General features: G+C 43.4%; 1 long non-coding RNA gene across 1 annotated transcript; it reads left to right on the top strand.

Moving 5' to 3' along the window:
* The first annotated feature begins 395 nt into the window (after positions 1 to 395).
* On the top strand, positions 396 to 12,929 carry LOC142452834 (uncharacterized). The gene is made up of 3 exons (XR_012785346.1): positions 396 to 442; positions 1,599 to 1,679; positions 12,726 to 12,929. It is a non-coding gene; the product is annotated as an uncharacterized LOC142452834 (long non-coding RNA).
* Positions 12,930 to 13,200: the final 271 nt, after the last annotated feature.

The raw sequence follows: 13,200 nt of genomic DNA on the forward strand, positions 1-13,200 counted from the left end.
CTCCTTTGTAATTCTGCCTCCTTTAAAAATAAATTTTAGGTCTAATTTTTTATACTGCCTGCCCTGAAGCTACAGGAAATATGAGTCTCCTTGAATTATATCACAAGGGGCTTTCTACCTGGAGTTAATAGTTGGCTGACCCACGCCTATCCTTTTCTTCTTTCAAGGCTTGCAGAGCTGTCCCTAAAAGCCATACCACTCACTCCACAGTACTTACAGTTATCATTACCCTCATGCCTCTCAAGTGCCGCGACCACTGACGAAGCCAGTGCTTCCCCTTGCCACTGGTACCTCTTCCCAATTCCCCACAAGTGAGTCAGTAACCATGATGCTTAGTAATCATGGATCACATTCCAAAGCTTATCCCCATTCCACTTATTACCAAAACTGGGCTTCTTAAAGTCATCGGAGCAGTGAGTGACCCTGCTTAACATCTCACATGGTAAGTTTGCTTCTTCTGGTTATTTCTGGTACCAATCATCTTTTCTTTGATTCTCCTGAATATTGAACCTAGAACAAATCATGTGTGCCATGAGTAACTCAGAAGTGATCCAAGCCAGGAGAATTGAGTATCAGGAGGAGTAAACAAAGAAGAAAGAAAATCTAATGTCAGGATACATTGCTGAGTTGGCCACCACAGGCAAAGTGATGGCCAATCCTGTTGGGACCTCCCGGCTTCCAAATTAAATGGTTAAGGTGAACTTTATGGACTTAATTCCTCTGGAAAGCTATTCTGTCCATGCATGAGTATTCAGAGATCCTGTGGGAGTCATCCTTCCATAGCAAACAACCCTAGTGCAGGAATCAGGGCTGAGATAAGGCACTATCAGAATAAGACTGCATGCAGCTCATCTCAACGTGCATGGCACTAGCAACCACAGAGTTGACTAGAGTCGTAGATGAGGCCAAGACGATGTAAGATGTGCATAAGAAGTATTCAATACTCTATTTTAATAAATCATTTTAGTGGGACTCATACAACCTTTTTTTTCAGATTGAAGGGTTTTTTAACGTTTTATTAGGGGCTCATACAACTCTGATCACAATCCATACATACATTAATTGTGTAAAGCACATCTATACATTAATTGCCCTCATCATTTTTTTCCTTACCCTCATCATTTTCATATCATTTGCTCTCCAATTAAGCCCTTGGCATCAGGTCCTCTTTTTTTTTCCCTCTCCCTCCCCACTTCCCCTCCCTCATGAGCCCTTGATAATTTATGAATTATTTTTTTGTCATATCTTGCCCTGTCTGACATCTCCCTTCACCCCCTTTTCTGTTGTCCATCCCCAGGGAGGAGGTCACATGTAGATCCTTGTAATCGGTTCCCTCTTTCCAACCTCTTTCCCTTTACCATCCCAGTATCAGCACTTACACCACTGGTCCTGAAGGGATCATCCACCCTGGATTCCCTGTGCCTCGAGCTCCTATCTGCACCAGTGTACATCCTCTGGTCTAGCCAGACTTGCAAGGTAGAATTCAGATCTAGGTAGTGGAGGTGGCGGGGGCAGGGGGTAGCATTTAGGAACTAGAGGAAAGCTGTATTCTTCATCTGTGCTACATCACATCCTGACTGACTCTTCTCCTCCCCTAGACTCCTCTGCAAGGGGATCTCCAATGGCCAACAAAATGGGTTTTGGATCTCCACTCTGCACTTCCCCCTTCATTCACTATGGTAAGATTTTTTTGTTCTGATGATGCCTTATACCTGAGCCCTTCGACACCTCATGATCACACAGACTGGTGTGCTTCTTCCATGTGGGCTTTGTTGCTTCTGAGCTAGATGGCCGCTTGTTTACCTTCAAGCTTTAAGACCCCAGACGCTATACCTTTTGATAACCGGGCATCATCAGCTTCCTTCGCCACATTTGTTTATGCACCCGTGTGTCCTCAGTGATCGAATCATGGCGGTATGCACCCAATGATATGATTTTTTGTTCTTTGATGCCTGATAACTGATCCTTTCGGAACCTTGTGATCATACAGGCTGGCGTGTTCTTCCATGTGGGCTTTGTTGCTTCTCAGCTAGATGGCTGCTTGTTTATCTTCAAGCCTTTAAGACCCCAGACGCTATCTCTTTTGATAGCCGGGCACCATCAGCTTTCTTCACCACATTTGCTTGTTCACCCGCTTTGGTTTCAGCAGTTGTGTTGGGAGGGTGAGCATCATAGAGTGCCAATTTAATAGAAGAAAATATTCTTTCATTGAGGGAGTACTTGAGTGGAGGCCCAATGTCCTTCCACCACCTTAATATTAAACCTATAAATATAGGCACATAGATCTATTTCTCCATCCTCATATATATATATTTGCATACGGACATGTCTTTATCTAGACCTCTATAAATGCCCTTTGCCTCTCAGCTCTTTCCTTTATTTCCCTTGACTTTCCTCCTGTCCCACTATCATGCTCTATCCCCACCTGGGTTTCAGCAATACCTCTTCATTGCATTGCCCTTGATCACGCCCTACCAGGCCTCCCACACCACCTCACCACCAATTTCGATCACTTGCTCTTCCCTTTCCCTGGGTTTGTTAATCCCACTTCCTTACCACACCCCCCCACCTTCCCCTATCACATTTCCCCCCTGGAACTGTCGGTCCTATTGTTTTCCTATTGTTTTTCCTCCAGATTTTTCATCCAGCCTATCTTATTTAGACAGACCTGTGGAGATAATAACATGCACAAAAACAAAATAGAGCAAAACCAAGTAACAATATACAACAAAACAACAACGAACCACTGACAAAGAACAAAACACAGCAAGAAAGAAAAGCTTGTAGTTAGTTCAAGGATCGTTTGTTGGCCGTTAGGAGTGTTTTCTAGTCCAGTCTGTTGGGGCACCACGCCCTGGCCCCAAAATCCACCTTCAGCATTCCCTGGGGACCTTGCCGCTCCATTCCCTTGCTGTTCCACTGCACACCCCCAGTGCTTTGCCTCCGTGTGGTGGGATCAGGTAGGGTGCAATTCCCAAACTGTGTCTCCGGTGCTGTCCCCCGCAGGGCCGTGGATCAGTGAAAGGCATTATGTCTCATAGTGGGGCTGGCCATGTGGTCATCTTTGGCCTGGTGGGCCAAGATGTGATCCACTCTCTTCTTCTCCTCCCCCCCTTCATCTGCTCCCGTGTGCTCTGATCAGATATGTCCCTCTCCGGGAGTTGCTGATTCAATGCCGTCCTTTGAAATAAATTCTTCTGGGGGTAGGGGCAGGCATCCACTTAGTATTTGGTACTGGGCCCAACCCCCCAGACCTCTCCACTGGTTTCCTACTCCACACTGGAATGTTGCATTCACACCTTGGGGCACAGGGTTGAAATTGTAGATTCATACTACTCTTTTTTTTTAATTTTAACAATTTATTAGGGACTCATACAATTCTTATCACAGTTCATACATATACATACATCAATTGTATAGAGCACATCTGTACAGTCCCTGCCCTAATCATTTTTTTCTCCTCTTTTCTTTTTTTACATTTTATTAGGGACCCATACAACTCTTATCACCATCCATACATATACATACATCAATTGTATAAAGCACATCCATACATTCCCTGCCCCAATCATTCTCAAAGCATTTGCTCTCCACTTAAGCCCTTTGCATCAGGTCCTCTTTTTTTTTTCCCCTCCCTCCCCTTTCCCCCCTCCCTCATGTGCCCTTGGTAATTTATACCTTGTTATTTTGTCATATCTTGCCCTATCCGGAGTCTCCCTTCCCCCCTTCTCTGCTGTCCCTCTCCCAGGGAAGAGGTCACATGTGGATCCTTGTAATCAGTTCTCCCCTTCCAACCCACTCACCTTCCACTCTCCCAGCATCGCCCCTCACACCCTTGGTCCTGAAGGTATCATCCACCCTGGACTCCCTGTACCTCCAGCCCTCATATGTACCAGTGTACAGCCTCTGCCCTATCCAGCCCTGCAAGGTAGAATTCAGATCATGGTAGTTGGGGGGAGGAAGCATCCAGGATCTGGGGGAAAGCTGTGTTCTTCATCGGTACTACCTCGCACCCTAATTAACCCATCTCCTCTCCTAAACCCCTCTATGAGGGGATCTCCATTGGTCGACACTTGGGCCTTGGGTCTCCACTCTGCACTTCCCCCTTCATTTAATATGGTATATATATACATATACATATACACATATATACACACACTTATATCGTTGTTTTTTTTGCATGATACCTGATTCATACTACTCTTGTCAGAATCCACACATACATCCATTGTGTCAAGGCCATTTGTACATTTGCTGCCATCATCAGTCTCAAAACATTTTCTTTCTACTTTAACCCTTGGTATCAGCACCTCATTTTCCCCATCCCACTCCCTCCCTCATGAACACTTGATATTTTATAAATTTTTTACCATGTCTTAAATGCGTCCAATGTTTCCCTTCACCCACTTTTCTGTTGTCCGTCCCCCAGGTGGGGAGTTATAAGTAGGTCATTGAGATTGGTTCCCTCTTTCTCCTCTACCTTCCCCTTACCTTCCGGGTATCTCTATTCTCATTATTGGTCCTGAGGGGTTTATCTGTCCTGGATTCCCTGTGTTTCCAGTTCTTATCTGTACCAGTACATCCTCTGGCCTAGCCAAATTTGTAAGGTAGAATTTGGATCATGATAGTTGGCGGAGGGGTGGGGCGAGGAAGCATTAAAGAACTAGAGCAGCTGTTCTCAACCTGTGGGTCTTGACCCCTTTCAGGGTCAAACAACCCTTTCGCAGGGGTCACCTAAGGTCTTTGGAAAACACTTAAGTTTTCCACACTATATAGCAACATATTTTCTGTGATTAATCACTATGCTTTAATTATGTTTAATCACGGTATGTTCCATTTGTAACAATAAAAATACATCCTACGTATCAGATATTTACATTACGATTTATAACGGTAGTAAAATTATAGTTATGAAGTAGCAACGAAAATAATTTTATGGTTGGAGGTCACCACAACACGCGGAACTGAATTGAAGGGTCGTGGCATTAGGAAAGTTGAAAACCACTGAATTAGAGGAAAGTTGTTTGTTTCATCAGTGCTATAGTGCATCTTGACTGGTTTATCTCTCCCATGACCCTTCTGTAAGGGGATGTCCAGTTGCCTACAGATGGGCTAGTGTTCAATACTTTTACATTTGATAAATCCTAGCTAATTTTATTTATTTATTTTTGAGTAAAAGAAGTCTTAATCCTGAAAGTTAGACTTTTGTGCCCCCTAAAATGCAGGTCCGGCATCTGGTTTGTGGGGGACCAGCTTCCACGACTGAATGGGTCCTACGGGGTCATTGCGTAGTTGAAGGGTATATTCAGGAAGAATCAGACAAGGCATGCAAGGGCTCACCTCTTCCACAGAATCTGGAAGCAGAGAGAGAGAATGTCTTTTCTCACAGGCTTGGGGAATGCAAGCCACATCCCACACATCACACAAGCAACAGAAAAGGGGCTTGCCAGGGATATGCACGTCACAAAAAGACACATATGCAACAGGGTGGGCGAGTTCTAGAATTAGGATGGTGGCTTAACCTCAGTCTTCTCTGAGTTGGCTTGACCTTAGGTGTCCCTGAGCTCTTCTCAAAGGGAGCCCTGGATGATCCTTATCAGAAGGGAGTGACTGGACTTAGGGTGGGGGGGTCTGATTGCTCTTGATGGCAGACAACCTTCAGGCAAATAGCTTTCAAGCAGTTACCCTTCAAGCAGACAGTAGCAAACAGCTTTTTTAATTGCCATTATTACGGGGGACATTGTAGGGAATATAGTCAGGAGCATGTGACCGAGATTCATCTCCAACTCACAGATGTGAACACCTCCCTCCACCAGAGCCTGCCTCCCAGACTCTTGATCGGGAGCTTAGAGACTTTGTCCACACACACTGTCTTCCTGCTTCTCAGTTTCCCACACTGATTAGTTGAACATGTCTTTTACTCCTCTCCTTGTGAAAACCCCAGGAAACGAAAGTAAAAGAGTAGAAAGGCCCCCAGGGACAGAGGAAAGGACAGAGGAAATGGAACAGACAAAGGAGGTCAACAAACACTCCAGAAGCTAGAATACAGTTGGATAGGTGGTAGCTGGTTTAACAGCGTGGGAAAACAGAAACTAAGCTCCAGGGCAGAGAAAAGGGTCAATAATAAATGTCCCTGTCCCCCTCAAGAACTGAAATCATCAAGAAACTCCGAGACAAATGCGGGTGGGAGAGCTGCGAATCGGATGATGATTGGAAGTATGTGTAAGGAACACTTGGAGCACCTGATGTCATTTCCTCCATCACCTTTGCCTCCCTGGGAAGCTAAAAGCAACTCTTTCCCTGCCCCAGCTAAGAGTGTTATTTACTTTCTAGAAATAGTGAATCAAGCAGATTTTGAAGGAGCAGATTGATTTAACACTCAGCATGCTAAAGGATCGAGGAGGAATGTTTCCTTCTCACAGCAAAGGCCACGATGAACTACTCAGTGGTACTGTCCGGAGGGGATCCTGGGGTGGCACAAACTGTAACATTCAACTACTTGTTTTAAAGGTTGACCATTCCAACCCACACAGAGGGACCACAGACGACAGGCCTGCCAATCTGCTTCCTATACGTCATAGCCTTGGAAACCCTATGGAGTAGATCTGCTCAGGACATAAGAGGTCACCAAGAATCAGAATTGACTTGACAGCAACTAACAACGCTGCTACAGGGCAGTTCCCCTCTGTCCTACAGGGTTGTTATGCGTCTGGTTCTAATTGGGGTCATACTGTGACCAGGGCAACATGTCAGTTTGCACACAGTAAACTGAACAAGCCAATAAGAAAAAGTAAGGCAATGATTAGCTCCAGGGGAAACAAAAGATTGCATTAGGTAGCCGGTCCCTGTAAGTTTCATGGTTCAGGTCTCTCTGCCTTTGACTTCTAGTTGGGTTCAGCCAGTGGGAGCACTGTCATCAGTGTTTAGGAGAAGAAATCAAAAGGTAGGAGAGATGGGATATGATGTATTCTCTCCCTCTCTCTACCTTGGCCACTGGGCCATGACGTTTTGTCAGCAGCTACCTTCTGCCACCACCGCTCTGTGTATGTGACTCATCTCCATGACACAGTTCTATAGGTCTCAGGAACAAACCCATTCTTTCTTTCCTCTTCAAGTTCGTTCCCAGGCCATTCCCTCAGCCACAGAAGACAGGCCTGCCAATCTGCCCAGCAGGTCTCTGGATTTACCCTTGATCATGCTTGTATAGACAATCACCTTATTAAATTTGTTTCAATGATTTTTTAGCTCCCAGGATCTTGACTGATAGTGTCTAAAAGTAAAATATATAATCATTGCATGCCAATGACTCAACTATAGTTCATAGTCATCATTTTCTAAAATTCAAATAGTCATTTAATTTAAAACTTGATGATATGGCCATATTAGGAGGATGGGAAGGGAAATGAAATATGTGCCTTAGCATGCAATGTATGCTAAGAAAGTTAAATCTTAATCCCCCCCCCCAATAGTAGGAGGTAAATTGATAAGATCTAAAACTGAAATCAGTACTCACTCCATGCTAATCAAATAGATATAAAATCATAGATACCTGATAGGACAAAGTTGAACTGCTCCACAGGGCTCCCGAGGAAGGAGTCTGCCACATCTTTCTCCTCCAGAGCGGCTGGGGGATTTGAACTGCTGACCTTACTGTGAGGAGACCAACTTGTACCACTGGACCCCTTGAAAAGACAATATCCAAATATTATCTAGAAATATACAAATAAATATTAGAAAATAGCTGACTTTTTAAGCCTAATTTTGAAAGTATTTGAAAATGTCAAAAGTTTATGACTCTTAGAAGAGAGATTAAAGTCCAGAAATATTATTGTGCGTCAAAACTAAGTATATATACAGCGATCAGTATAACATGAAAAAATGGTAATTTATTCATTATCAAGAGTTCATGTGGTAGAGAAGGTGAGGGAGGAAAAATGAGGAGCTGATATCAAGGGCTCAAGTACAAAGAAAATGTTTTGAACATGATGATGGCAACAAATGTACAAATGTGCTGGACACAATGAATGGAGGTATAGATTGCGATAAGAGCTGTAATGAAATGATTTTTTTAAAACTATGTATAGAGTTACTTTCAAAAACATTAATTCAGTTACAAACAAAAACAACAACAAAACATATTCAAACTGAATTATCCTTTTTCAACTTTTGACCAAAGACGAGGAGAAAGTGCCAAGATACACCCTAGAGTCAGTTGAGACTTAAAAACATGGTCCCACCTGCCGAGGCTCCCATTTCAGGATTGCTGCCCAAGGCCTTGGCAAGCGAGCTCAGCTAGCTGAACGCTTTAACTCAGCGATGAATTCCAGTCAGCTCTAAATGTTTGTTCATCTTTGAGAGACGCCAGTAGAGATGAAACTAAATCCACCAGGCAATCTTTCTCTTAAACATTCATACTTTGTTAAAAAAGAATATATTAAATCACCACATGTGAACTTAATTTAGGGTGATCATTCCAACATTTTGGTAAAGGTAAACATTAACTTCATTTGATCTGTGAAGTCATTAAAGAAAATTCAACTCACAAACACAAAGCTACTGTCCAGTTCTTTAAAGGAAGTGTGTCTAGAGCTGTTCACTGAATATTTGCTCTGTCAAAAATTTGAGTGTACAATCTTACCTTGGGGTTAGCTTCAAATGTTAGTATATATAGGAGAAAAAGCACATGTAGGAAAAGCTGTCCCTGAAAACTCTTTACGAAGATTCCACGTGGGAGACCTTTTTACTCTCAGAAAGTTCCACAGAGACTGTTGGAACAGAGTCTTGTCTTTTGGGTTGAGCACCAGTTAAAATAACTGAGATGCATTTGGAGTTGTTAAAATATATAAAAGTATCTTCAATAACGGTTTCATACTCTGTTTGATGAGATTTTCACTCTATTAGAAGCCTTGAGTACTGGTAGAGCTAAGGAATGTGAACCTGTTCCTATATGTCCCAGCTCATTCATTTAAGGATATATGCTCACTTAGTGACATGGTGGGGGAATACTCACTATTTAAAGAAATTGTTTCTATTTTTCCACATAGTATTTATGTATCACAATTAAATGTGTATACAATGTTAAAAACAAATAAAATAAAACCTAATTTGGAATTAAATTAAGATTTCTTTAATTAGGTAAGCCCAATAATCCAGAAATGCAGGGAGCTTCTTTTGCCTATGACTGAATCTTCATTCTCAACAAATCCATTTTCCATAGCCAAATGCTTAGCTGTGCTAACTGTAGTGACTCACGTCACTTCCAGCTTAAAATACAGTCCATTAAATTCCTTCTTCTCCTTCTTCTTCTCCACCTCCTCCTCTTCCTTCTCCTCCTCTTTCTGCTCCGCCTTCTTCTACTTACTCATTTGTCTCTTTCTCCTCTTACTCCCAGAAGTTCTAACTTCAAGAAGTAGTAAGGGACTTCCATATTGCCCCAGCATCAGGAGAAAGATGGCAATCCCCGTGTCATCTTCTGTCCTCATTACCTTCCTGAGGTGTGGCTTATGTCACCAAACCTTGGGAAACAGCCTTGTCACTAATTGGCCAAGGTCAAGTCAGGGTGATCTGTCTTTGCCTCTTTGTTGCTCCAGGTCCACCTGGAAGTGTGGTAGGCCATGTCATTTACTTTGGGGTCACCTTATTCCACACCACCATGGACCCTTTGACAGACACCAACCTTCAGTTGTGAACCTTATCCTGGGCATCATAAAGCAGGCAATGTTCTTACCTGGGTATGACTGAGAAAAATTGAGGGAGGAGAGCTCTGCCATCTCTTCCACCCCACACATTGTGCTTCTTCTTCTCAATTATGAACTCCTGGGTTCAGGCACCCTTTGCAGACCTTCATATGGGTTGAGTAATTCCCAGAGTTATTTGCACTCATCAGAATTTTGACCTTGGGAAAGGGGTCCAGAGTGAAAAGGCTCACTCTAATCTGTCAACTACAGGAGCCCTGGTGGTACCAGGAGGACATAGTGGACTGCTAAGCACAAAGCTGGAAATCACCAGCCACTCTGCAGAAAGATGAAGCATTCTACTGCCACAACGTTACACTCTCAGACGCTCACAGGGGCAGTTTTATCCTGTCCTCCAGGGTCACTGTGAGTCAGATTTGACTTGATGGCAGTGACACTATCTCAACTATAACTCCTGTCCATCCAGAAAGCATTTCTGTCACCTTTCTGTGCGACTGGAAACATCTACTATCAAGATACATGTTTCTTTACACCATGTATAAATAATATGCCTTAAAGCAAACCATGAAGCCATTTTTTTACGAGAGGAGACTTCCTCCCTGTAGCCACCCGCCTGGGGGTGGGGGTGGAAACTGTTATTCCTGCAAACCAAAAGCTCTAACTCTAAGGTTATCATTTTTGTTAAAACCTTCTTTTTAGCTGGGAGGCAAAGCACATTTACAGAGGTCTAGATAAAGACATGTACACATGCAAATATATTTTTATATGAGGATGGGGAAATAGATCTATGTGTATATATTTATAGATTTAGTATTAACGTAGCAGATAGACCTTGGGCTTCCACTCAAGTACTCCCTCAATGCAAGAATACTTGCTTCTATTAAATTGGCACTCTATGACACTCACCTTCCCGACACAACCTCTGAAGATAAAGCAGGTAAATAAGCAATGTGGTGAAGAAAGCTGATGGTACTCGCCTATCAAAAGCTGCAGTGTTTGGGGTATTAAAGGTTGAAGGTAAACAAGCGGTCATCTAGCTCAGGAGCAACAAAACCCAAATAGAAGAAGCACACCAGCCTGTGTGATCACAAGGTGTCGAAGGGATCAGTTATTAGGCATCAAAGAACAAAAAAGAATATCATTGTGGGCTCACCTCCCTGATACAATCACTGAAGACAAATGGGTGCATAAGCAAATGTGGTGAAGAAAGCTGATGGTACCTGACTAGCAAAAGAAATAGCATCTGGGGTCTTAAAGGCTTGAGGTAAACAAGCAACCATCGAGCTTAGAAGCAACAAAGCCCACATGAAAGAAGCACCACGATGTGCGATCATGATGTGCCAAAGGGATCAGGTATCAGACATCATCAGAAACAAAAATCTTGCCATAGTGAATGAGGGGGGTGGGGGGGAGTGCAGAGTGGAGACCCAAATCCCATTTGTAGGCCACTGGAGATCCCCTTACAGAGGGGTCTTGGGGAGGAGGCAAGTCAGTCGGGGTGTGATGTAGCAACGATGAAAAATACAACTTTCCTCTAGTTCCTAAATGCTTCCTCCCCCACCCCCTATCATGATCCCAAGTCTACCTTGCAAGTCTGGCTAGACCAGAGGATGTACACTGGTATAGATAGGAACGGGAAACACAGAAAATCCAGGACAGATGATCCCTTCAGGACCAGTAGTGTGAGTGGCGATACTGGGAAGGTAGAGGGAGAGTGTGTTGGAAAGAGGGAACCGATTACAAGGATCTACATGTGACCTCCTCCCTGGGGGACGGACAACAGAAAAAGTGGGTTACGGGAGACATCGGACAGGGCAAGGTGTGACAAAATAATAAATTATCAAGGGTTCATGAGGGAGGGGGCAGCATGGAGGGAGGGGAAAAATGAGGACCTGATGCCAGGGGCTTAAGTGGAGAGCAAATGTTTTTAGAATGATGAGGGCAATGAATGTACAAATGTGCTTTACACAATTGATGTACGTATGGATTGTGATAAGAGTTGTATGAGCCGCTAATAAAACAATTATAAATAAATGATAAATTCACAGAAAAAAACCAACCTTTTTTTCTCTCTTAAACTTCAGTTTTAAAAAAATATTCCAAGTACATGTTTGACAGTCTCTCTTTAGGAGACTGCCAAAATAATGAAAACTACATCTGTCTTGGAAGTGAAGCCAGAGTGCTCCTTAGCTGCAAGGATGGTGAGAGTTCACCTTACACACTCCGGACATGTTGTCAGGAGGGGCCAGCCCCTGGAGAAGGACATCGCGCTTGGTAAAGTGGAGGGGCAGCAACAGAGAGGAAGGCCTTCAATGAGATGGTTGACACAGGAGCTGCAACAATGGGCTCAAGTGCAGGAATAATTGTGAGGACAGCCCAGGACAGAGTGTCGCTATGGGTTGGCACCGCTCTGCCTGGTCTCTCTTATACAAAATCCCTTATGCCACCAAGGAGGTTTCTTCAGGCTTCGAAACAAGAGCTAGATTGAGCTCCCTGACCCGCCCTCCCCCACCCAGAGGGTCTAGTTGACATAATTGCTAACCATCACACATAGGTATTTGGAAGGACCAGTCCTTGGAGAAGGACATCATGCTTGGTAGAGTGTCAGTGAAAAACAGAAAGACCCTCCATGATCAGATTGACATAACAATGAACTTAAATAGTAACACTTAAGCTGGTGACAAGGAAATAGTTCATTCAGTTGAGCATTGGGCTGCTATGAGGCAGAACCAACTAAACTGCCTAACAATAGCACCGTGTAGTGGGTTAATATTTTTGAAATCTTCACTGAGTTATGTTTCACTTTCATTATTCCATGTTGCCCTACAACCTTGGTTTTAGAGCCAGGAAGCCCAGGTTCTAATACAATCTCTACTACTTTTGTTGTTAGATGGTATCGAGTTGGTTCCAACCCATAGCAATCTTGCATCTGGTTCCTCAATCTCCTGTTGTTGTTTTTTTTTCTTTTTAAAAGTTAACTCTTCCTTTTATTTTTCCTCAATCTCCTGTTGTGTCACCTGCCAATCCCAGGAGCCATCCGCAGTCTACTAACCGTGGATTCATTCAGCCGACTTTGGACCTCTACATCCACCCGCCTGTGCCCCTTGCTGTGTCTGCCTTTTCATCCTACCTACTGTTCATCAACTTCCACAAGACAGGAGAAGCCTGACTTGAGCCAGACTGAACTTAGCTATTTGTACACTTATGTAAGCCATTTCTTGATATAAATCTCTTTTTACATACAATGCATACAAGTGTCACTGGTTTTGTTTGCTTCTCTTTAGAACCCAACTTAACACAATCCTCAAAGTAAGTGAGCTAAAGTCATGCCATCCTTGCTTCTAAGAGGCATTCTATTCTGGCTGTACTTCATAAAAAAGAAAGAATTTTATATCAAGAAGTAACTTTTTATCAAGGAGGCATGCCAGTCCAGTCCAACTCGAGTCCATAGTTCCAGTGCTAGCCAGAGCCCTCCTCATGGTCACGTGCATGCAGATCAAAGAAG

Source organism: Tenrec ecaudatus, chromosome 7 (genome assembly GCF_050624435.1).
Source record: "Tenrec ecaudatus isolate mTenEca1 chromosome 7, mTenEca1.hap1, whole genome shotgun sequence".
Classification (NCBI taxonomy): Eukaryota; Metazoa; Chordata; class Mammalia; order Afrosoricida; family Tenrecidae; genus Tenrec; species Tenrec ecaudatus.